Source organism: Sminthopsis crassicaudata, chromosome 2 (assembly GCF_048593235.1).
Source record: "Sminthopsis crassicaudata isolate SCR6 chromosome 2, ASM4859323v1, whole genome shotgun sequence".
In the NCBI taxonomy this organism is placed as follows: Eukaryota; Metazoa; Chordata; class Mammalia; order Dasyuromorphia; family Dasyuridae; genus Sminthopsis; species Sminthopsis crassicaudata.
Window position 1 is genome coordinate 257,774,808 of NC_133618.1, and position 24,087 is coordinate 257,798,894.

At 40.3% G+C, this 24,087-nt stretch overlaps 1 protein-coding gene across 6 annotated transcripts in view; it reads right to left on the reverse strand.

Moving 5' to 3' along the window:
• EXD3 (exonuclease 3'-5' domain containing 3) overlaps positions 1-24,087 on the reverse strand; it is a 407,975-nt gene that overhangs the window by 117,669 nt on the left and 266,219 nt on the right. The gene's annotated exons all lie outside the window — the stretch shown is intronic.

Below are 24,087 nucleotides of genomic sequence, written 5' to 3' on the forward strand. Positions count from 1 at the left end.
TCTCCACAACTGGAAGCAACAAACAACCACAATAAAAAGAGGAGCTTTGTGCCAGACTTTTTCCTCCCATGTCTGCTGCCAAGTTGGCTGCAATGCGACTCGACTTAGGCGCATTATGAATGGGCTGTCCTTCCAGATGCAAGGATCCTGGCACCAGGCTGCAAGCGTATTGCACGAATCCAAGAGAAGAAACTGAACTGGAATCTGTGAGCCAGGAAAATCAGAACTCTAATCCTGTTGAAACCAGATGTGGTTTTTACATGTTATTGAACTACACAGAGCTTTGGGAGGTAGGCAGGTCCCAAACTGGGAGTGATTGTGAGGATCTGCATAGATGCAATACTCTACTGAAGCAGGGTGGCTAATGGCTTAAACATTGGAGGATTGTGGAAAAGCTGAAATCCTCACCCCAGGACCTTGGCTACTGATTGAATGTCTTCAGAAAATAGGATGGCACCCATAGTCTATAGAGTGGCTAGACTCTCTGTTATCAGCACTGAGATCACATGGACCTCACCCCCAGCCCCATTCAATTCCCCTGGAAATGGCTAGTGGGGTCAGATAAAGTTCTGCCCACTTTGTTGGAAACAACCACACTGCTGGGAGGGACCTCAGGATATGATGGGAAAGACCTTTGGGGGGCAGAGGCTACTTCTGCTGATGGTGCCAAAGGTGTCACAACACATAGTTTGAAGATCTTAGATGTTACACAGTCAGTAGAAAGAGGGAGCAACATTTGGCATGAAGCTTCAGAGCTTCCCACATCTTCGGCATGCTTCCACTAAAAAGTCAAAATGATTCAGGAACCTACAAACAGGTAACCCAATGACAGATGACCTCTGGGTCCCCAGATGATTATGCAAACATAGCCTATGGACTTATAACTGTTCACAGAGATGTAATCTATATACATCTGATGCAGAATAGGGACCAAAGGAGTCTGTGTTCCAACATCAACACAAATCTTCAGCATTTTACAAGTATGAGAAGAATCTATGAGAACTACTTTGAAAATACATATGTGTATATGTATACATGTAGATAATCAATGAAAAGGATACTATAAAGGGAGAGAGATGGAATACCTAACCCATGGAGATAGGGCCTATGGAGACATAGTTCATAGAACTGTAACTTGTGGAACTGAGCCCTGTTATAGATGCCCAGCTGTTCTCAGGAATGAGTTTATGAAACTCCATTGGCAAAGGCTGATAAGAGTCATGTTGCCTGGCTGCTACTTAGTTCAGATGGGGCTGAGGAGGAGGGAGAAAAAAAAAAACAAGACAGAAGAGAAAACACTGCTTAATCCATGGCTTCATTCTTGGCCTATTTCATGCAGTACTTTTCTCACAAAACTTACTAGGCCTAAAGTTATGAGGTTCATTTAGTTTATTTAAGAGAAGTGACACAATAACCATGAAATCTGAGTAAAGATTGACAGAAGATCCTCTTGCTAGGGAAGGACTTGAGAAGTCACTTAAGTCATTCACTTGTCTCCACTAGATAGGGGGAGGTACTAATTCTTTCCCAGATAGATCCAAAAATATAATTTAAAGTAATTCTCTAAAACACTATCATTTTAAATAACTCACACTATTTAAATAACTTTAAATAATTCTTGAAGATACTTGTCCCTGATTGGCCATTCAATGCCCTACCATTTTCTCATTTTTTTTTTTTTTGAAGGAAAAAACTCTAGCTTTTGAAGTTCATACCTCATTCTTTTGCCTCTGACCTTAGGATAAATAATGGATCTGAAATTAATTCTGCCTCTTTGCTTTTACACTGCACAAGACAAGACTTCCAGCTGTTCCCAAAACTCTGGGAGAAGAGGGACATCTAGGTCATTCCTCTTGGTGGCTGGTTCTGATGATCAAACTTTACCTTTAAAGGCAGAGAAGCCGAAGCATAAACATTGAGGGAGCAAGGGAAGACAGAACAGAACTTGTGTGTCAGGAAAAAAAATTAACATTGGAATGCCTTGGAGAAGGGTCGGATGGGAAGCTTCTTCTACAAGGTCCAAGTTGATAATGCCTGAATTCTGGCAGGCAGGCAGACAGTCCTAGGCAGAGCTGCAGGAAATCAGACCAAGGATCTCTTGAGCAAATTCTAAGTTCTTTAGGAGAAGCAGGAAAGGAACTGTCATGATGAAGAAGTCTACATTACATCCAAGCCCCCTGACCCAGGAGTTCTGTGCTCTTTTCCATAGCAGATAAGATAACAGTTTCAGGGCCAGTCCAGTCCCTATTGGATATGCTGAGATGTGTGCCAAAGGGATAAGAGCTTGAGCTATGTGGGGAACAGAAAATAATTAACTATTCACATTTCCAATGAGAACATTAATTTTTATTCCAACAGTGGGTTTCTGGAAGATAGGTATCTTTGCTCAGCTGAAGAACAAGAAGGTTCCCAGTCGTCAATTCCAGGAAGCTATTGAGTGAATCTGGGACTTGGGAGAGACTCAGGCCTTTTGTTCTCTAAGCATATGACTTCTCCTTTCATTATCATGTGGTGTCTGGGGAACCAACATTTTGTGACTGAGATTCTCAGAGTCTGTCTCCAGCAGGGCAGAGGCCTTGTTGCCAGCTTTTGAAGAACCCAACTCACCACATGGCTATCTCGGGGGATTAAAGTGGGCTTCCTCTCAGCCATCTCAACTTCCTGTTTTCTCAGGGAAAAAAAAGAGTAAGTCAAAGTTCTGAAAAGCTCATTAAAACATCTCCCAAGGCATTGGGGACATCCTGGGGTCTTTATAACACTTTCTGGTTTTAGTGCAGACAAAGAGATGCAAACAGATTAAGTTTCTGTCAACCTCTGGAGAGTAAAAATGAAATTTAAAAAAAAATCACAAAATATATTTCAACCTCAGATACTCAAAAAATTCCAATTTTCTTTCACTGAAAGTGCAAACAGCAACCAATTAGGCACAGTGACAGGCAGAATCATTATCAGAAATCACCTGAAGAAAAACTTTCACTGATCTGGTTAGCCTGTAGGATAGAAATATCACTAGATTTGTCTTTTAGGGAGCCTTGACAGTAACTCCCTAAAAATTCAGATTAGGATTTTACTTGTAATCCCCTTCTTGAGTCTGGAATGAAGGCAGGGTGAGATACTGTTACAAGGTGAGACACTGTTGCAGTGTGTGTGAATGCCTAAAGCCCTGTTTTGCTCACCCTGAGGATTTAATACAGGTATACTTTCTTATTTATTAAACTACCTTAAAATTGTATAAAATGAATTCTCATAGTATTATTTATTTTTATGAGTTTCATTTTAAAATCAGAAATAGGTTTGTATTTTGAAAATCACCAGTGAAAGAAAAAAAATCTGATCATATATATTATGTTAGACAGTGGTGAATTCTGTAAATACTACGCCTCCTAGGAAGTGGTTTCCATAAACCATTTATTTCAGCTTTTTAAAAGTAGTTAAGATAATCACTGTCAGAGAAGGACAGATCTTTACTCATAGTAGGTATTCATTAAATAAATATTCAGTAGAATAAAACTGGAAATATTAATTATAACAGGCACAATAAATTTGGTTTACCAGCTTAAGTAAATCATGAGCTAGCCTGAGCCACAGAGTCTTAGAAAATTAAGATACAGAGTTACTTTAAGGTTTACAAAGCTTTTTCCTCCCAACTTGCCCAAGGCAGCTAATCTAAGCATGATATCATTATCTCCACTTTAGAGATGGAGAAATTGTGACTTAGAGAGGTAAAGCCATTTACTTGCATTCACACAGATAAGTCTGAGGCAAAAGTTGAACATAGATCTCTTGACTCAGAAATTAGTCTTCTACCATACCATGATGCTTTCTTAAGGAAAATACCAAATGAATTCAGAACTAAAGAGAGAGCTAAGCTATGAAATGGGGGTACCCTTTATTAGTTTCTTTAGTTTACTTCCAATCTTGGATCCTCCATTTCAAGGAGCACAAATTTCTCCAGGTTCAGTGCATTCTCAGGTTTGCCTAGGTCAAGATACCCTGCCTGGTCCCAGACTTGAACCCTGAGGGAAAGACTGCAGAAAGACATGAGTTTCTTTTGCTCTGGAATTTCCCTTTGGGGACTAGAAACTTTTTGAATAAGGTTTGAGGAAATGACTCTGGGCTGAATGCCTGGGCACATGTGAATCATGAATGGATTCAAGGAAGAATAACAGAAGATTCCTCAGTTAAAAATCTACCATTTCTTCCAATCTTGGTGGTCCCATTCCCCTTAGAAGGACCTTTAAAAATGGAGCAAATATCTCCCTCTCCCAAATAAGTTTCCAGTGAGGTAGTTCAGCCACTTGTTTGGTCATCAAAACAGCTGTTATCAGTATTACCCATGGGTGTTCCAGGGGTAGGAAAGCAGGAGACCTAAGAGTGCAGTCTGCCCCCATACAATTCGTGATTCACTCCCAGACTGTGTTTCTTGATGTATGGACAATCTGCCAAAGACTTTATCATCAAAGATAATTCTGTTACTGGCGACTGCTAAAGATGACTTCAGGTGGAGAGTCTGGGTGAGTGATCTGAAGAGAAATAGTTGATAATCTGGTTTGCTTAGGAATGGAAGGGGTTACTAAGGGTGAAAGGGCCTGTGAAACTTCATCCAACATTTTCAGCCTCCCAAAGAGGAAAGAGTAAGCCCGGAGCTTGAGGAAAGCCTTTCTTCTCCCATGGGAAATCACAGAATTCCTCCTGGGCTGCTTGGAGACATCATTATCCAAAGCCCTACTGTAGTTATTCTAACCTGCACAGTAGAGATGACTTTTCCTGTAGATCTTTTGAAATCACTGAATAGGGTGTCCTGTTTCTCTTTTTCTCCCCACCTGACTTTAAAAGAAACTATATTTCATTTTTCATTACTCTTATTCTGCTTTGTATCTAGTGTTTTTCTAGGCGACCCACAGAGCAAGCTGTATAGGTATGTTCCTTAATCTCAGGGAACAAAAATATGAAAATACAAAATATAAACAAGCAAACTGATAAATTAAACAGAATTTTCTATTGAGTCATTAGGCAGCTTGTAATGTTGATATATGGAACTGAGGATAAAGCAAGGGTTCCCCTTTTCAGGAATAAAACCAGTATAGATTTGGGTTATTAGTTGAGGCTTTTCCTACTCCTGCCTGTGACCCTGATAGACTGACACATGTTCAAACAACTGCCCTCCCTCTCTGAGCTGCTCTCTCACACAGGTGAGTGAAGATTATGGATAACCTCTGGGTACAGAGGGAGTAATTGTAAACTACATAATTCATTTGCTCAGTGCCTACCAAGTACAGAACATCTCACTTCAGGAGATTTGGGGGGAAAAATTCTAGACAAGACTCTGATCTGACAGAGTGCACAGTCTAGTAATATAGCATACACACACAGATAATGATGATACATGATAATATAGAAGAGCTATGTGAGGCTTCCTAACAGAACCTTTAGGAATCCACATGCTCCCTAAGTTACATCATTCAATTCATTTGGACCACACTTCACCTGCTAAGTAGACTAGGAGAAATACTAAGATCTCTGTATTCCCAGGCCATAGAGTTCAGAGGAAAAGACTTCTAGTCTCTTCTGATCAAAAGACAACTCTGGGTAAGAGAAAGAGGGATGAGAACAGGAGCCATTAAAGAGATAGGAAGTAATGGAGAATAGAAAACTAACAAGAGATTTTACAACGGGAGCATCAGTGCTATGGATGATACCATTAGTCTCAGTAGTTTCACCCTTATTGATCCTAGACAATTTGATAACTCTCTTCCAGGGGTATGGACACTGGATCCTTGCTTATAACACTGTCTATATATTTTATTATGATGAGTCACCTGTAATATGGCCCCTTGGGGATTCATTTCTATAATTAAACCATCTTTGCTTGACCTTATTCTGAATCCAGCAAGGTTCTATTCTGGAAGTACAGCTCCTTCCTGCCAGGAACAGATATGATCAGTCCACCCAATGATGTCTCAGTGCTAAACATCTATAGTGGGCCTCAGCCTTCTTATTCGTGCCCTAAAATAGTTGCATAAAAGAGTAAGTGATCAGTGAAATTTCCAGGTTGGGTCACGGCAGTGGAGTAAGAGAAAGATAATAGTGACAGATGGTTGTGAGTAGGGATAACAACGGGGAGTCATATAAGAACACTACTGAAGAAACCCAACTGTGTCAGAGGGAGAAAAGTGTGTTTTGGATTCTCTTGGCAAAACTCCTTATGATGAACCAGACTTAATGTGCAATGACAGAGTTCAGTCTCTGTGGGAAAAAAGTGGGTCATGTCACTTAATGTCTGGTGACTTACCTCTGCTCTGTAGAGAGCAGGTCATTGTGGGACTCAACAGCTGTGCCTGGGTTTTCGTTAAGCCAAGTTTTGAAAGCCAGGACTTTCCAAGGAGGAACAGAAACCCAGAACCCAGGAAAGAAAAGGTCACATTCAATAAGATACTCGGAGATTGAGGTTCTCGATATGGCTTGGCTTGGAGAATACAGCCTTAGAAATGAGGAGTGAACATTTTGCTTCCTAATTCAAGGAGAGGATCTACTTGTGAGAGGTTAGCACCTCCCACAATGATCTGTGACAGCAGGCTGGAACATCTGTGGCAGGACAAGGAGTCCTGTCCTTGTCCAAGATCTTGTCATGGCACAGGAGCACTGTGTTATGAGATGGGGAGGATCTCAACAATTCTTTGCAATCAAGTCACGTAGAACAGCCAGCTTAGTGAGTCTGGGCACAAGGGCCCCGCTGCACACAAATAGTTAATTATCTCCCCGGTTACTTGACAACTCTTTGCCCCTTGGGGAATGCCCCAGTTCTTGGGGAGGAAAAGTCAAGGGAAGGAAGATTCTGGGGCTTTGGAGCCTTTGGATTTTACAGATAAACAAACTGAGGCTTAGAAAGGTTAAGTGACTATCTTCCCACAGTCACACTACTAGTGTTAGAAAAAATAAGAAATCAAATCTTCCAACTCCAAATTCAATATAGTATTTACTATTCTACAATGTTGCTGATAGCTTTGGACCCACCTTCAAAATAAAGAACAATTTCCTGCTGTTATTTTATCCATTTGCAATTCCTTTCACTCCATTCATTCTTTTTTTATTTTTGGTTCCTCTGAGTCTGTCGGAACAGAGAGCCAAGGGCACAGCCTGACTCCCAGGAATAGGCATGCTTCTGGCTTCTTTCCTCCAGCCAAAAGGCAGAGGGCCGACTGAGAGACAAGTTTCTTCCCCGCCCCCTCCCAATCCCCCTACCATGGCTGTGGGACCCATGACATTGTGAGTGAACTCTGACCTTGGTCCTAGGGGCACAGAGGGATGAGGGTCTCCGAATGGGGAAGGGATAAAAGCATTACTCAACCTTGACTGTGCTACAGCTGTTACTCACATTAGCACTCGGCCTGAGTAACATCGGCCATGGGAAAGTGCCACTGACCGTTTCTCTGTGAGGCCTTTCACATCTCCCTTTAGCACAGAGTTCAGAAAGTCTCCTGTCCCCTGTTCCCCACCAAGAGCCATGCTTCCACCCCCACAGGGTGCCACACAACACTGATGCTCTTTTCTTCTTCCGAGGTTCTCTCTTCATTTTGCTTCTTTTTTCTTCTCAGAAACCAAGGAATTCTGATCTCGGGCAATGGGTCTGATAAAGGTTCATAGACTGAGGGCCACAAAAGGATTCTAATATGAAATTCAAAATCCTCATGTGTACATTCCAAGTGAGACTTTCAGTCTGCTCAAAGAGGGCAGAGGGAATCTCATCTGGTTAAGAAAATCTCTCAGCCCAGTTTACAGGGGCTGGCTGACTTATGACACGCTGTATTCAAAGGTGATGGGACTAACTGGATATGTCTAATAAAATGCAGGGTCCCAAGGAAAATAAAATAACCAAACATCAATTGCTCTTTTCCTCCTTTCTTCCCTGACTCCCACTTATCAAGATTAAAGAGGAGGACATCTGGGGTTGAAGGGTGAGGAAGAGATTTAGAGCACCTTCCACTATGCTATTAATCACTTTCCATCGTGGAGAATCCTTCATAAATTTTAAAGCAGAAGGACCCACAGTGAAGAGATTTCTATGTTATGTTTTTTCCAGTGGCCACAGGCACTTTGACCTCAGCTGATATAGTGAGATGCTGGTTGAGGTTTCTACCAACTACAATTCTGCCCATGGGCTCCAGTCATTCATGGGATGAAAAGGTATCAGTTGTTTAAGAGTAGTGGCCCTACCAATTAGGACGCACAAGATAAGATAAGGCCCAGAGAGGCACATGTTAAATTGACCTTATGTCTTGACTTTTTCCTTCATTGGGATCTGTTAGAAAGATTATGGTTTAAGGACATAAGTGGGGGGGAAAATTTAGATTAGGAAGGGAAAATTAGTGAAAAAGTAGAAGTTTGATAGGATTTTAGGACACTTCTAATTAATTTGGCTAGGGATGCTTGGTTACTATTCCATATAGGAAAAGGAGACAACAAAAAGGCTACTGAAGTGTTTCTCGGCTTCTTAAAGAGAATCCAGCCCAATCCCTTCATTTTACATGTAAGGGGAGGTTCGGAGCAGATAAGAGACTTGCTCAATGTCAAGGAAGGAAGGAACAGGAAGCAGCAGAGCTACAACTTCAGCTGAGAGTCATCTTCATCCTACTACACTCTGCTGTTCCTTCTGTGAGCGCTATAACAGTTGCTGTTTGGAAACCAATGCTCTGATGTCAGAGATGTCTCTGATGCTGGAGTTCTGGACTCAAAGCTTTTCCCTGTTACCACCTTGTTCCGGGATCCAAAGTATTGTCCGTCTTGTGGGATTTCAATTCTTCTACAAAATGGGGTCAATACTTTGGGAGAGGCTCTGAATTTCAATGCAATGAGAAATCTGTTATGTATGTGTCTTGTCCCTGAACAGGTTGTAAATATGAGAAAAAGGACTATGTATTATCTAAACTGTTTATTTTTTTTTTTAAAACATCCCCAGTATCCCGAAGGCTTTTACTATTTAGTGAATGATTAAATTAAAAAAAAAATTAATTATAAACTCTTAATATGTACTAAACCTTGTGTTAAGCACTTGAAGACAAGATATAAAGCAGAATCTGAGACTGAAGTGTTTTGGTTTGGAAAGTAATAGAGATGGTGAGTGGGAGATAGAAGGGGACTAACTGATATGTATGTTCTAGTAGCAATAGCACATTGAATTGACTATGGTTCCCACAGAAAGAGGTAGAAGTAGGAGAGGGCACATGAGCAGTAGCAGTATAGGTGGCAAGAAGGTGGCCAGGGTAGAGTATGAAGCACAGCTAACGCTGGCTAGATTTCTGCCGCATTGAGTCCCTAACTCTTTGGAGTTCAGCTTCAGTGCCACTTTCTAAGTGAGATCTTTTCTGACCCTCCTGATGTAAGTATACCCTTCCCTACCTCCAACCTCAAGTCCTCTTATCATCTATTTTTGTATATATTGGAGACTCATAGCTGATTGGGAAAGCAAAACTCTAGAGTAGGTCAATGAAACTGGTTAAAATGAAATGGGGAAATGTTTAACAAGATAAACAAAAGTAAAGTACAACATAGATAATGTTAATTTGTGATTTTCTAAGTCAATATGCTGCCCATGAGAATCTGGTTCTATTTGGGGAGATGAGAGGATGCAGTAAACAGAAAGAAGATGGCTGGAGTAGAATGAAGATCGCTCTTTCATGCCATTACATTATAGTCTTTCTTTCCTTCCCTCACTACAACAATAAACCCCTTCTCTGAGGTAGGAAGCTCCTTGCATGTGCTTAGAGATCCTCTTAGGAAGGACTTATATAAACAAAAATTATTATGATGATGACTGTCGGATATATTTATTGCTCCAGGACCTTCTGTACCTCATCTTTCTAGGCCAGACTGGATCCACCTTGGACCTGGTGCTTTCTGTCATGTGCCATGTTGTCCTGGACAAGTACTCTAGTCAGGTCCTCTGTTGGTGACCTTCAGAAGACAGAGCCGCTCTCCTTATTTCTGCCCACCAAACTTTACCATCTCTTCTGAGAGCTGTGCCAGAAGCAGGTGGCCCCCAGGATGGAAGCTGCTATGCATGAGTTAGTGGGGGCAACATGGGGGCAAAGCGACGTTCCTTCACCGGTCTTTGTATTGGTGTTCCCCTATTGTGCAAAAATGGATGATAACACCTTCAAGGTCAAATTTCATCCAACGGCTTCAGTTGGGCTCTTAATGAAACCGCATTCTGGCACGACTCTAATAAGCTCTCACCACCTGTGCCAAAGTGTCTGATTTCTTCTCTTGGCAGGAATATTCAGCCCAAAGTCTCCTGAATGGCAGCCAAAGAAACTCCCGGTCAAGTTTGCAGATGGTACAGTGGAAAGAGTACTTGGTACAATGCAAAGTTAGGTTTGCAACTTAGAAGGCTGAGTTCTAGTCCTAGTTTAGAAATGAACTTGCAATGTAAACTGAGGCAGATCATTCATGACCCTTGGTCTCAGTTTCCTCATCTATCAACTGAACAGGTTCTTAATAGCTTTAAATTTCTATTACTCTGCAACTGCCATCCATGAAGCTGGCTCAAGACTGACCATCCCTGAGGGTATGCCGGATGACGAAGCTTTGCTTGGGTGTTCATGAAGACAAAGCCCCCCAAAACCAGGCTCGTCTGCCCTGTGACCAGAGCTGGGTAGACACAGCCCAGGTTCGGCACATGTTTGCTCTAGATTCCAGGATCAAATTTAGGTCGAAAAGTTCACACAAAAGAAAAAGACTATAGTGTCTATGGTTACTTCATTTAAGAAAAGATTCTGATGAAGTATCCAAAGGCTCCAAAGCCCCAGAATCTTCCTTCCCTTGACTTTTCCTCCCCAGGAACTGGGGCATTCCCCAAGGGGCAAAGAGTTGTCAAGTAACCGGGGAGATAATTAACTATTTGTGTGCAGCGGGGCCCTTGTGCCCAGACTCACTAAGCTGGCACCCCTAAGAAGGTTTGCCTAGGCATGCCCACATCTAAGATGGAGGCCTGGAAGGGGCAGCCTGCTCTGAATGGCTACATGACCAGAACAGGCTTCCTTTTCCAAACTAGTGAGACTTGGGCCTATCACTCTTTGCTGGCTGCTCGTGTCTGAGGGTGAAGATCCCGAGACCTGTATCAGTGAGAGGGGAAGGCCTTCCTCCCTCGTTTCCCCCTTTTATCTCAGCTCCCAAAGCGGGCCCGGGTAGCGTTCACTTATCTTTGTTCCATTTGTCTTCAGTTTTAGGTCCAGAGGTGATCTTCACTGGACCAAGAATTCGAGCCCAAGAGATCTTGGAGTCCCTCAGAGAAGGCTGGTGGGGTGGGGGGGAGGGGGAGAGGCCTGGCCTGGGAACTGGGACTGCAGACGCCTTTCCCTCCCCAGAGGCAGAAATGGCACTAAAGGGGATGGGGTGAGAGGAAAGTATGTCTCCCCCATGTTGGGGGAAGGACATTTGTGATTTTAACTTTCTGAAGTAAATTTTCCTTTGTAAAAGCTAATCTGACTCTGTGGCTGAACAGAACTGGGATGCAGAGGACCAACCCCTACAATTGGGGGAAGCACATTGGTGGGGGCAGGCCCCATTGGCAGGGAGCCTAGATCCTCCCTAACCCCATTAAGAATACTGGAACCCCCTGGGGGAGGGGTCAGATGCAACACACCTGTCAGCTTCCATCTTAGGAGATCCGGACCTGCCCCAGCAAGCCCCCTCTGGAGCCCCCTCCATGTTAGTTAGATCTAGGCGTACTCCAGAGGCCCATTACATGGGTTCCATTCTCCCTAACTTTTTGTCTCCTTTTTAATCTCTTCCCCTTGAGGGAAAAAAAAAAAGATCAAAGGCATGGGGGCTGATGCCTTCTGAACTCGATGCCATGGGAAAGTTGGGCCACAAACACCAGACAAATGAGGGGGAGCAATCCCTTTCCCTGGGAAATCCTTTTTCCAGTCCCTGACCTCATCCCTTTTAAGGGACATGTTACCACAGAAGCACCACACCAAGTGTATTCCAAATTAGGCAGGAATTACTGAATTAAAAACAGAAAGGTTGACATAAAGAAGTGGGAAGGCTCTGTCTAGGGGCTTTCCCCACTGAAAGCTATGCAATTTGAGAACTAGAGGTGGCCTTAGATCAAAGTTTGAGTATAATGTCAATTAGAGATCAGTCTGAAAGAATCCAAAGCTCAGGGGACTTTGGGGATGGGGCCCATCTATAGTCCCAAGATCAAAGTCTAAGAAAGGATTCCCTGTTAGTAAAAACAGGCAGTGGAAGCATGGCAAAAGTGATGCATGGCAAAGCAGGGAAGCCCCTTGGTGGAAGGAGCATTTGGGGCGTTTGTCACAACTCTACAAAGTTCTTTACTCCAGGGATATTCAACTTCTCTGACTGACTAATCTGACAGAATTTGTTCCACTTTCTTGAAAGTATAGGTCTGTGATGAAGAAATATGCTTCCCACTTCCAGACAGAGTTGATGAACTAAATATACAGTGTGAGACACATCTGAACATGAGAATTTGGGAATTTGTTTTGCTTGATTAAGCATTTCAAGGGTTTCGGTTTCCTTTTTTGATTATTGTGGAGGTGGGGAGGTGGTAAGGAGAAAAAATAAATGCTTGAAAATAAAAAAAAATTGAAAACAAAAATCCAACATAGGTCTAGTGGTAGCACAATCTCCATGTCCTACAAACTGAGTACTTAATAATTTATTTATGTCACTGGGTGAGCAAGAAGAATCTCATTTTTGTTTTACCATTAAAGAAAGCCTCACACCTTTTAATATACACATTTCCTAACTTGCTGATACCTGGGGCCACTGAATGTATATATTTGTGGGGGAGTTAAAAAATTGAATTAAAGATGCCTGTCCTCTCTGCGCTTTCTTTCTAGCAGATGAGCTTAGCCCTAGCTTGTTTGTAAATAAATTACAATCAAGAGGAACAACTTTTCACTTCTTTTCTGTAAAAACAAGTTTCCCTGAACAGTTTCATTAAACTTGTGCATTATAAAACTTCCCATATTTAAACAAGAGCTTCTATTTTTCCTCAGCCCAGCTGCTTTGGTTAGGGGGCATATTGAGGAAGTCGTCACTTGGTGTTTGGGAGAACACCATCATTTCCAAGGTAACAGGTTGTACCACAGCAAGCAGGCAGTAATCAGGATTGTGACATTGATGAGGCAAAAAGCAAAGTATGGTAGGAAGAGCAGAGTTAGAACAAGCATCTCCTTGAATGAGAATGAGGCTTTAATAATCAGTCAATTAACATTTATTAAGCACCTATTCTGTGTGCCAGGTACTCTGCTAAGCACCAAAGACACAAAAAACAGCAAAATATCGTGTCCAGCCTCAAGAAGTTCACAATCTAATGGGTGAGACAATGCAAACAAAAAAGTACAAACAAATGAGTCAGGATAAAAAGTAAATAAATCAAGGAAAGGCACTAGAATTATAAGTTGGGCAATGCTTCCTGGGGAAGAGAGGATTTTTAGGTGGGACTTGATTCACTTTAGAGGCTGAATAAAGGATGGAATGAAGTGGGGAGAGACATATGGGAAGTAGCTCTACCAGCAGGCTATTATTACAATAGTGCAGGTGTAATGAGATAGGGACCTACACTGAGAGAGAAAGCGCCGTTATCAAGGGATGTTGCAAAGATTAAATTTTAAGGTGTTGATTATGTGGGATAAAGAAGGATGGTGAGGGATGGTGATTCTTAGGTTGAAAGCCTGAGGAATTGGGAGGATGGTGTTGCTCTCAATATGCAAGTTAGGAAAGGGAAAGGATTTAGAGGTAAAAATAATGAGTTCAGTTTTGGACTTCCAATTGAGTTTAAGATGTTTACTGGATATTGAGGTTGAGATGTCTGAAAGATAGCGGCAGATGTGAGACTGGAACTCAGCAGAGAGTTTGGGGCAGAATATGTAGATTTGAGAATCATCAATAAAGAGATGGTAATTGAATCTATGGGAGTTGATGAGATCACCAAGTAAAGTTATATAGAGAAAGATGAAAAAAGAGCCCAGGATAGAATTCCTAGTTAGATGGCACAATCTGGATGAAGACCCAGCTACTGAGAAGGAGTAGGTGGATATGCATGGAGAGAACCAGGAGGGAGTAGTTTCCCAAAAAACATAAAGAGAAAAAAAGAGTATTAAAGAAAGGATAATGATCAACTGTGTAAGAGGCTGTAGAGAGGCCAAGGAGAATGAGGACTGAGAAAAGGCTATTGGATTTGACAATTAAGAGCTCACTGGTAACTTTGAAAAATACTTTTAGTTGAATGATGAGGGAGAATGAAGAAAGAAAGGAAAGACATTTTGTTGACTGAAAATTTCAATTTTCAAGGAGAATTAGCCACAAAGAGGAGAAGATATATGGGATGATAATGGGTATGGAAAGATTAAGCAAGAGTTTTTTTTAAGGGTGAAGGAGTGATAGGTATGCTTGTAGGTAATAGGGAAAGAGCCAGTAGATATGGAGATTAAAAGTAGTGATGGAAGACAGAGGGGGCAATCTGTTGGAGGAGATGGGATCACTTGTGCTGGTAGAGGGTTAGTAAGAAGTAAAGACCTCTCTTCATGTGAGACAGAAGTAAAATAGGATATTGTGGCAGAAGGCACCTGAGTGAAATGAAATAAGGAAGAGGAGCTCATGGTGAATTACCTCAATTTTTTTCTCACTTTTTAAACAATCCCTGACCAGCACCAATCTTTAAGGAGTCTGCCTTCCCCAAAACAAGAACAAGCTGTACCTATGCCTATTTCCCAAGTACCACATAAGGCCATATGATGCCATACAGAGATAGGATAGGGTATGGACTGGAGGAAAGGACATTCTAGACAGAACATCATTCAAGGATTCTCTAGACGGAATGAATGGAATCCATGCAAAACTGGCTTGCTGAAGATTGAGTCAAAGGCTAGAGATACTTAGGTGGATGGAGGGCAGATGATGAAGGCTCTGAAGATCAGGGTAAGTTGACTAGATTGATAAGAATATGCATAAAGGAGCTGGAAAGTGACCCTGGGAAAATACTTGCTTTCCCTGCTACTGTCCCACTAGGAAATGCCCCAGGGCTCTGTGGCTTTATGAAGAACAGGAAGCCCTGACTAGTCTTCTTGCTCAATAAGGAGTATATGTACATATACTTGGCATCTAGTGGGCAGAGGAGGCTCAATTCTAGGCCAAACCAATCTTTTATAGATCAGTGTAATCTGCCTTATTATCATGAACCTCCAATAAAGTACCCTTTCTTCCTGACTTTATGTAAGCACCCATTTTCTCTCCAATACCAAATCCAGTGAAATCTACATACAATCCACAGCTCAGACAGTTTGTGAGTCTGTGAGTTTCTTGCTTGGTTCCTTTGATTTTTCTATCTTGGTGATAAGCAAAAAAAAAAAATAAAATAAAGTGAGGCAGAGACAGACATGGAAAAGTGACATCTTTTATTTCTGCTTCTCATTTTGTTTTGCTAAAGTTACTACATATAGAGTCCAATTTTGTCTTTGACAAAAGTTGTTCCCTTATAACATCATTACTTGCAAAGATGATCTCGACCCTTGGAGACTTTCAATGCAAAAAAGTACTTGTTTCATCTATGACAATGTGAGTGCATGATCTCAGATAACCTCTCCAATCCTGAGTGCCAAGTGCAAACTGAAGCCATGGGAAATTGAAGCAGAGCACTCTCAACTCCTCTACAGAGAAGAAGGAAGACTTTAGAAGTAGAGTGAAAGTGGTGTATGGTAGAATGGAAGTATTATTTGCTCTCTAAATAAAATGAAACAAATTAAGGATGTAGCACACTGAGTTGGATCTAGTAGAAACCTGACTTTGACATTTAGCTGTGTGAATACAAGCAAGTCCCTTAACCTAAGCTTCAGTTTCCCTTTCTATAAGATGGGTATGATTGGCCTTTTGCAAAGAAATTATTTTGTAGATGTTAAAGTGTTATGTACTTAATGAATTATTATTATTGGGGTTCTGAAGTGTTGTGGAAAGAGGACTGGGTAGGGAGTTCAAGAGACCAGAGCCCTCATATTTACTTCTAGTCGACAAAGGCAATTCTTAGAGCTTCTTTTCTATGCCTCAATTTCCACCTGGTGATGGTAATGCATGTACTGCTCACTTCACAAGGTTGCTGTGAGCAAAGCCTTATGCCAATATTGTCATTATTTTTATCTGTCTTCACAAGAGAAATGTGCTATTTAGCTCCCACTTTATTGAAGAGGCCTGTCTTGATATTCTTCCCTCCCAGGGTATATAAGACCCTTTCTCCTTAGCTTTTGGGTCTATCAAGAGATAAGTCAAGCCATTCCAATTTCTCCACACTCTGAAAATTCTGACATAAAACATCACTCAGGAAAGAGATAACTTTCTCCTGAAACAGCTCCTTGAACAGTAGATTCAATCAACAGAAAAGGTGAATCTTTCAGAGTACTTGGGACAAAGGGAAATTGTTCAAGGTTCACAGTAAATAAAAATACGAGTCCAGGAGCATATCCCATTAATTTTTCTCCCTAGGGAAAAAGGGAACCTAGAAATCTCAAACTTCTCTCAAATGAAGGAACTACTGAAAAAGCTGATGTGGACAACTTATCTAAGATCATTCCCTTCATTTGATCGCAAGGCCAAGATAAAGGACTGGGACCTGTACAGAGGCAGAGGCTTCTGAATCTATTTTCCAGAGGATACTGTACAAGAGGATAATTGAGGAGTCCGAGAACCACTCTAGTGGAGTATACTTTGGAGCACGTTTGCTAGATAATCCCATGTGCTCAAAAGCTAATATCAGAAATAATTTTCTACACTTCTAACATCACTGAGAAAATACTTAGCCAAACTGATGCCATTTGAGGATGGATTCATTCAATTGCATTATGGGAAGCTGTATTCTTTTCAGTAATTAGGGAGACTGGGAAGGCCTGAAACATTATAGAATGGTTAGAAAGAAAGAAAAAGTAAGGAAAACAGTGTTCCAGGTATTTCCTGCAAGCCCACCATAGTGGACTAAGCTAGGTTGGGTTCAGTTTTCTTGTATCCCCTAGTCAAGCAATTTTAAATCACATGGCCTCAAGATACTGAGGCTAAATTTATTGCTGTTACTTCCTCTCTCTACTAAAGCACATACTTTGGCTCAAGAACTGTATATTTTATCTTGCAACCTGGAGGTAAGGTGGAATGATTGTTGTAAACTCACACTCTGGGTTTTTCTTTTTTAGTGTTCCATTTCTGGAAATAGCTACTTACTTTGGCCATAATCCCCATGTAAATCCCTTGTTTGATGACAGTAGGAAATTTAAACATTACAATCTTGTTGGTTTATCTGCTCTTGCATTTTGGAATGTCATGGATTTCCTTATTTTTGTTAAACAGATTGAGATTGGTAGAGAAATTTCTTATATTTTATTCAATGACCTAACAGTGCCTTGCACATAGTAGACAATTATGTTTGTTGAATTAAATCAATTCTCTTGGTAGAATGTGAGCTTCTTGAGGTAAGGAACTATTTCTTCTTTTTGTATCTGTATTTCCTGGTATTTAGCATAGTGTTTTGTACATAGAGGTTTCTCTCTCTCTCTCTCTTTCTCTCTCTCTCTCTCTCTCTCTCTCAATCTCTGTCATATAATGAAGATAAGTGATAACAGAGTGATAGTCCAAATGGTGCAATAGTGACCAAGACCTAGATGAAAGCCTCTAAAGCATTAGAAAAATAATGGAAGAATATGAAAGAAAATTGTTTAGATGAATCAATCAGCCAATCAACAAGCAGTTAATAAGCTCCCATTATAGGCCTAGGTGCTGGAAATAAAAAATTAATAAATAAAATAATACTTGTTCATAAGAAATTTATATTCTAGTCATAAGATAAATACATATATAAATATACCTAAACTAAGGAGAATAAATACTAATAAATACAAAAGAATTAATTAATACAAAGTATTTTGGAAGGGAGAGAACTAGAACTTGGAGGAAATCAGTAAATGGTTCATAAAGTGGTGTTTGAACTGGGCCTTGAAGGAAGAGAGAGATTCTATGAGTGGAGATGATGAGGGAATGTATGCCAATTATGGAGATGACTAATGCAAAGGCAGAGATATGGAAGATGGACTTTCACATGTGAGAAATGGAGAGAAATCTGGTTTGGCTAAATCATAGAGTGTGGGAGGGGGAATAATGTTCAATTAAGCCGGAAAGACAGGTTGGGGAATAGGTTGTGAAAGACTAAAGCTAATGTTTATGTTTTATCCTAGAAGCAATAGGGAGCCGTTGAAGTTGACTAAGGGACTAACACTTTCAGACCTGTTTTTAAAGAAAGTGGTAATTGACTTGAATCAGGAAGAAAAATCAGAAGGTTGAAACAATAATGTAGGCTAAGGTGCTACCTGTGTGAGCGAGAAAAGGGATATCATAAAAGATATCATTGGCACAGAAATGGCAAGATCTGACAACTAACTGGATATGTGTGTGGGGGGAGAGAGAGAGAGAGAGAGAGAGAGAGAGAGAGAGAGAGAGAGAGAGAGAGAGAGAGAGAGAGAGAGAGAGAGAAGGAGGCAGAGACAGAGACAGAGAGAGATACAGAGAGAGACATACACAGAACTCAAGGGATGCTGAGATTATGAACCTGGGAGACTAGAGGTGGTATCTTTGACAGAAATAGGGATGTTTGGAAAAGGGGAAGGTTTGGGGTAAAATATAATGAGTTCAGTTTTGGACACGTTAAATTTAAGATTTATTTGAACATCCAGTTTGAAATGTCCATTAGGCAACTAGTGATATAAGACTAAAAACTCAAAAGAGTGATTTGGACTGGCCAGATAGATTTATGAATCATCTGCACAGAGATGATAGTTAAACTCACAGAATTTGATGAAGTTACCAAGAAAGAGAGTGTAGAGAGAAAAATGGGTCAGGGACAGAACCATGGAGTACATCCACAGTTAGGAGCATGCTTTGGATGACATGCCAGCAAAGGAGATGGATGAGGAGAGGTCAGACAAGTTGGGGAAAAGTGAAGAGAAAGTAGTGTCCCAAAAAGCCAAAAAGGGAGAGTAATCAGGAAGATAGAGGAGTCAAGAATGCCAGATTTAGATGACAGGTAAAGGAGGATAAGAAAAGACCATCTGATGTAGAAATTAGAATATTATTGGTATTTTGGGAAAGAGCAGATTCAGTTGTGTGGGAAGCCAAGCTGTAAAGGGTTAGGAAGTGAGAGGAATGGAAGTGAAGGCTGCCATTTCCCCCCTAAGATTTGACTGCGAGAGGAGAGATATAGCACAATAACTTGAGGAATGGTATATCATAATGAAGATTTTCTTTAAAGGATGCTCTTCATGGCAGAGAGAATAGCAAGATAAATGGATTGTAAAATTGAAGTGTAGTTCTAGTGGTCTGGGGCAAGCCAGGTATAGTGGTAGAATAGATAAGTGGCCTAATTCAGGAAGGTCAAGCAGAGAAGGATACTTGGGATAGCTGAGGAAATCTTAAGTTCAGTCAGGCCAGTCAGTTGAGTAAAGGTAACTTGTCTAGCCCCCTTTAATACACAATTGTTGTTTGTACACCCTTTTCATTCCACAGACAGAAACTGAGAAGAATTGCTATGAACGGTTAAAAAGGGACTTTTGGGTCCTATGCTATGCTCCTGTTAACAAGCACTCTGGGATTTGATAAGCGGATTTTAGCAGGGTTTAGAGGAAAGATGCTTCCTTGAAACATTTGGTGGTCTTTTTTTTTTTTAATTTAATTTAATTTTATTTTTTTATTCATTTTCCCAAATTATCCCCTCCCTCCCTCCACTCCCTCCCCCCGATGACAGGCAATCCCATACATTTTACATGTGTTACAATATAACCTAGATACAATATATGTGTGTAAATACCATTTTCTTGTTGCACATTAACTATTAGCTTCCGAAGGTATTTAAGTAACCTGGGTAGATAGACAGTAGTGCTAACAATTTACATTCACTTCCCAGTGTTCCTTCTCTGGGTGTAGTTATTTCTGTCCATCATTGATCAACTGGAAGTGAGTTGGATCTTCTTTATGTTGAAGATTTCCACTTCCATCAGAATACATCCTCATACAGTATTGTTGAAGTGTATAGTGATCTTCTGGTTCTGCTCATTTCACTCAATTTGCTGGTCTTTTTAATGTGACTTTAACTAGTAGGTTTTTGCATTTACAGTAGGGGCTGTTCCTAGGAACTAGGATATGAGGAGTGGGTTACCTATAATCATAGGTAACAAGTGACATTTAGGCTGCTAAATGTAATGGTGCTTTTCAGTCACATAAAGTTTATGAATGTATCAAAATTTAGCCTTGGAAACAAAAGATCAAATACAAACTGGTTTCTTGGTTAACAAGTAAGCTATATATTGCTTACTTCCTCTGTGGGACTAAGATAGTTATTACTACATATATCTAAACTATGATCTACAGTAAAATAGATTCACATAGGAGGCATTAGCAAGTAGATTTCTAGATGCTCAAGTCTCTTTTTGTGTATGGCAAAAACAGAAATGTTTCTAGATTGTAAACTACCCTTCTAGACTACAAGTTTCTTGTGGCTAAGATCCTGTTTTATCTTAACTTTCTATCTCCTTGAGTTTGCTCAGTAACAAAGATAACAACTAAAATGTACATAGTGTGTTAAGGTTCATACAATGCTGGATGCAGATTATTTCACTTATTCTTCACCACAATCCTATTAGTAGCTATTATAAATACCATTCCCGTTTTATAAATAAGAAAGGCTTAAGAAGAGTAAGTCAGTGGCTGTGGACACATGGCCAGTTAAGTGCTAGAGAAATAATTCAAGTCCAGGTCTATCTTAACTCCTAAAGCAGAGCTCTTTCCTAGCATACTGCCTTATATTTGTTAATTAATTGCTGCTATATACAGCATTATAATAAATGTTGTAGGTCCCATTCCTGCATCTGCATCACAGAGGGACTAGATAAGAGATGATTATTTAAGAGAGAATTATTTCAGCCCCTCCTGATCAGAGTAAAATGACCAACAAGTTGGGAGGACTAGATACTGATGCTGATGACCTTTCGTGTCTCTTGAAAATAAGAATGAACTACAAGAGACAAAACAATTTCAGCAGTCTCTCCAGTCTAAAACACGTTAGTTAACCCTAAAGAGCTAATAACCCAGTGATCCCTCAGGGAAGTTATAAACAAACCTTCACTCAGGCACTCAAGCAGGAGCTGGATAGGTGCCATGGGAAAAACTCCCCCTTCTCTCTAAGTACACCTGTCCCTTGCTCCCAGATCACCATGTGGCAGTGGCAGGTACATTTCAATGGAGTGACTGATGAGGAAGAGCACTCTACCCTTCCTCCCTTTTTCACTCAGGGTGCCAGTGGGTGGGATGAAATGCACAAGTGGTTTGTGAACTGTACTGTGTGGCCCATTACATAATTTTCCCCCTCCAAATCATCCTTCTTCCAAACGTCTCTATTTCTGTTAAGGTACCATTAACTCTTTAGTCACCAAGATTTATAACCTTGATGTCATCTTTGACTCCTCACTTTCACTCACTCCACATATCTAAGTAATTGCCAAATCTTGTGGTTTCTGTCTCTATAACCTTTCTCAAAAACGTCCCCTTTGCTGCACCCACATAACCACCAATCCAGTGCAGGCCCTCATTATCTCATACCTGGACTACTGCAAAAGCTTTCTAATTGTTCTCCCTGCCTCAAGCCAAGTGAACAAGTGTTTTGTAAGTGCTGCACTACATTAACAGCTGAGCCTCAAGGATTTCTTCTCTCTAATCCATTTTCTACACATCTGTGATTTTCCTAAAATACACATCTGACCATGTCTCCCTGCTATACAATAAAATCCAGCGGCTCCTTATCCCCTTTCTAGGATAAAATAGAATTCCTCTGTTTGGAATTTAAAGTCCTTAGTCATTATGCTTTACTCCTATCTCCAGGGACTTTATAGTCTTCTATAAGTCTTCTGCTTGTGCTATACATCATACAAAAATACCACTAAAACCCATCCAAACATGAATATAATTTGAGTGCTATATTGCATATGTTTCATTAAAAATTATCTAAAAAAAAAAATATCTTCTGGCCTGCTCAATTCACAATGATCAAATTAACTGAGTAATTAATTACTAACAAATTATTATTTTCATCTCCCAAGGCATAAAATAATAACAAAGCATATTCAAGCACCTTGCTCTGAAGATTTTTTTGTAGTACTGATCAATAAAAATTTTAAAATTTCATTTATTCAAACATTATTTCTTTTTAAAATGACTATTTTGTGTTCTTTGTAATATATAAATTAGATTAATATGATAGTACATACATACACTTAAGCTTATAACTACCTATATATGTATATATGTACATAGACACTGATACATATATATATGTGATGGGAATGTGTGCTCAAAAATTTAGATAATGCTGATCTGTGGGATAAAATAGAAACTCCGTAGCCTGATATTTCAGGCCTTTCACCATGTGAAGCCAAGTTTTGAGTTCAAACCAATCCCTTTCATATATTCAATGTTCCCAAGTGACTGGACCACACTCAGTGTTCACCACTGCAACCTCTTACCTATGGTCTTCATGCATTCTGAGTAGATTGACCTGAAGCCTGTAATGCAGGCATCTTCATTTCCACTTGTTACAACTCCTTTCAGCTAACCTCAGGTAGCACCTTCTCCATGAAATCTGCCTTGATCTCTCCAGTAGGAATTCTCCCCTCCTTTTTTCCCAAAGCCCTTTGTATGACTGGTTCGCTCCTATCACATCATATCATATGCAGCTATGCTCATAATGTATACTGTTCCCAGAAGTCTGTGAGCTCCTTGAGGAAAGATACTATCGTTTTTTTCAGTTTTGTGTTCTCAGTATCTGGTATAATAACCTGTGCACAGTAAAAAATTAATATACTGTTGAACTTAATTGAATTAAATTGAGGTCATCTAGGCCTAGGAAGCTGGGCTAGCCTGCCCTCCTCATGAGAGGAGGGTGGAGAAGCATCTCTCCTAATGATATATTAATATCAGCTCATGGTCACATGAAGTCATAAGTTTAAATCATGAGAAAGTCCCAGGAAAACATGATTCAAATCCTGCTTCAGCACTAGGTGTGAGATTCTGGACAAGTCATTTAACTTCTCATCCCTAAAGCAGGGAAAATAATAGCATCCACCTACAGGGTGGCTGTGAGGATCAAATGACAAACTATTGTAAGGTACTTTGCAAACTTAAAGCACTATATAAATGCTGGTTGTTACTATTGTTATTAATAATGCCCAGCACAGAGTACTCAGTCAAATCCTTCCATTTCCTTCTTTGCAAAGAGGCCCTCTGTTGCCATAATCTATCTTCCAGTAGTGAGTGAACTGAGTTAATCATCCGGATTCTCTGTACCACATCTACACACAAGCTCAGAGTTGATTTTTTTTTCTGAGTATAATCTTTCAAGTTCACACCTCACTGATCACCTGTAAGAAATCCAATATACCAGATGATGCTTTGCATAACTGTTTCTTTCCACCAAGTAATCTGAGATAAGAACTTCTGAAACCAAAGAGACAATCAAGGTGAACCCCTCCCCTGAGCTCGGGGGCTTTCTCTTTTTCTAATGTTGCTGTTTCTGTTAATTATGAATGACCTGCTCTCCAAGACCAGGTGAAACAAATTCACAGAACTAGGAGTGTTCTGGTTTTCACTAATCTAGACAAGAGTCATCACTAATTCATTAATTCTTCTTTCATTAATGCATTCATTGATGAATTCATTTACATTTTAAATATTTATTAAAAATCTATTAAATTAGGAGACCTATAAGATAAGGAAAACAAGTCCCCATTCTCCAGAAGCCTATTTTCTCACAAAGCAGTGGTCATGGTCACTAAGCTTATGAGGATCTCCAGCTAGCCTTGAAAGGTGGGTCTTGGATTTTTCTAGGTGATCTCTTCAGAATTTTGAGATATAGAATGGGGAGGAAGGAGAGACAATGGGCCAGTTTATAAAGAACTGCTTCCCCCCCCTCTTTTTTGGTGCTATTCCTCTCACCCCTCAGTTCAGAAACACTGAAATTTCTGCTTTAAAACCAGCTACTTCAAT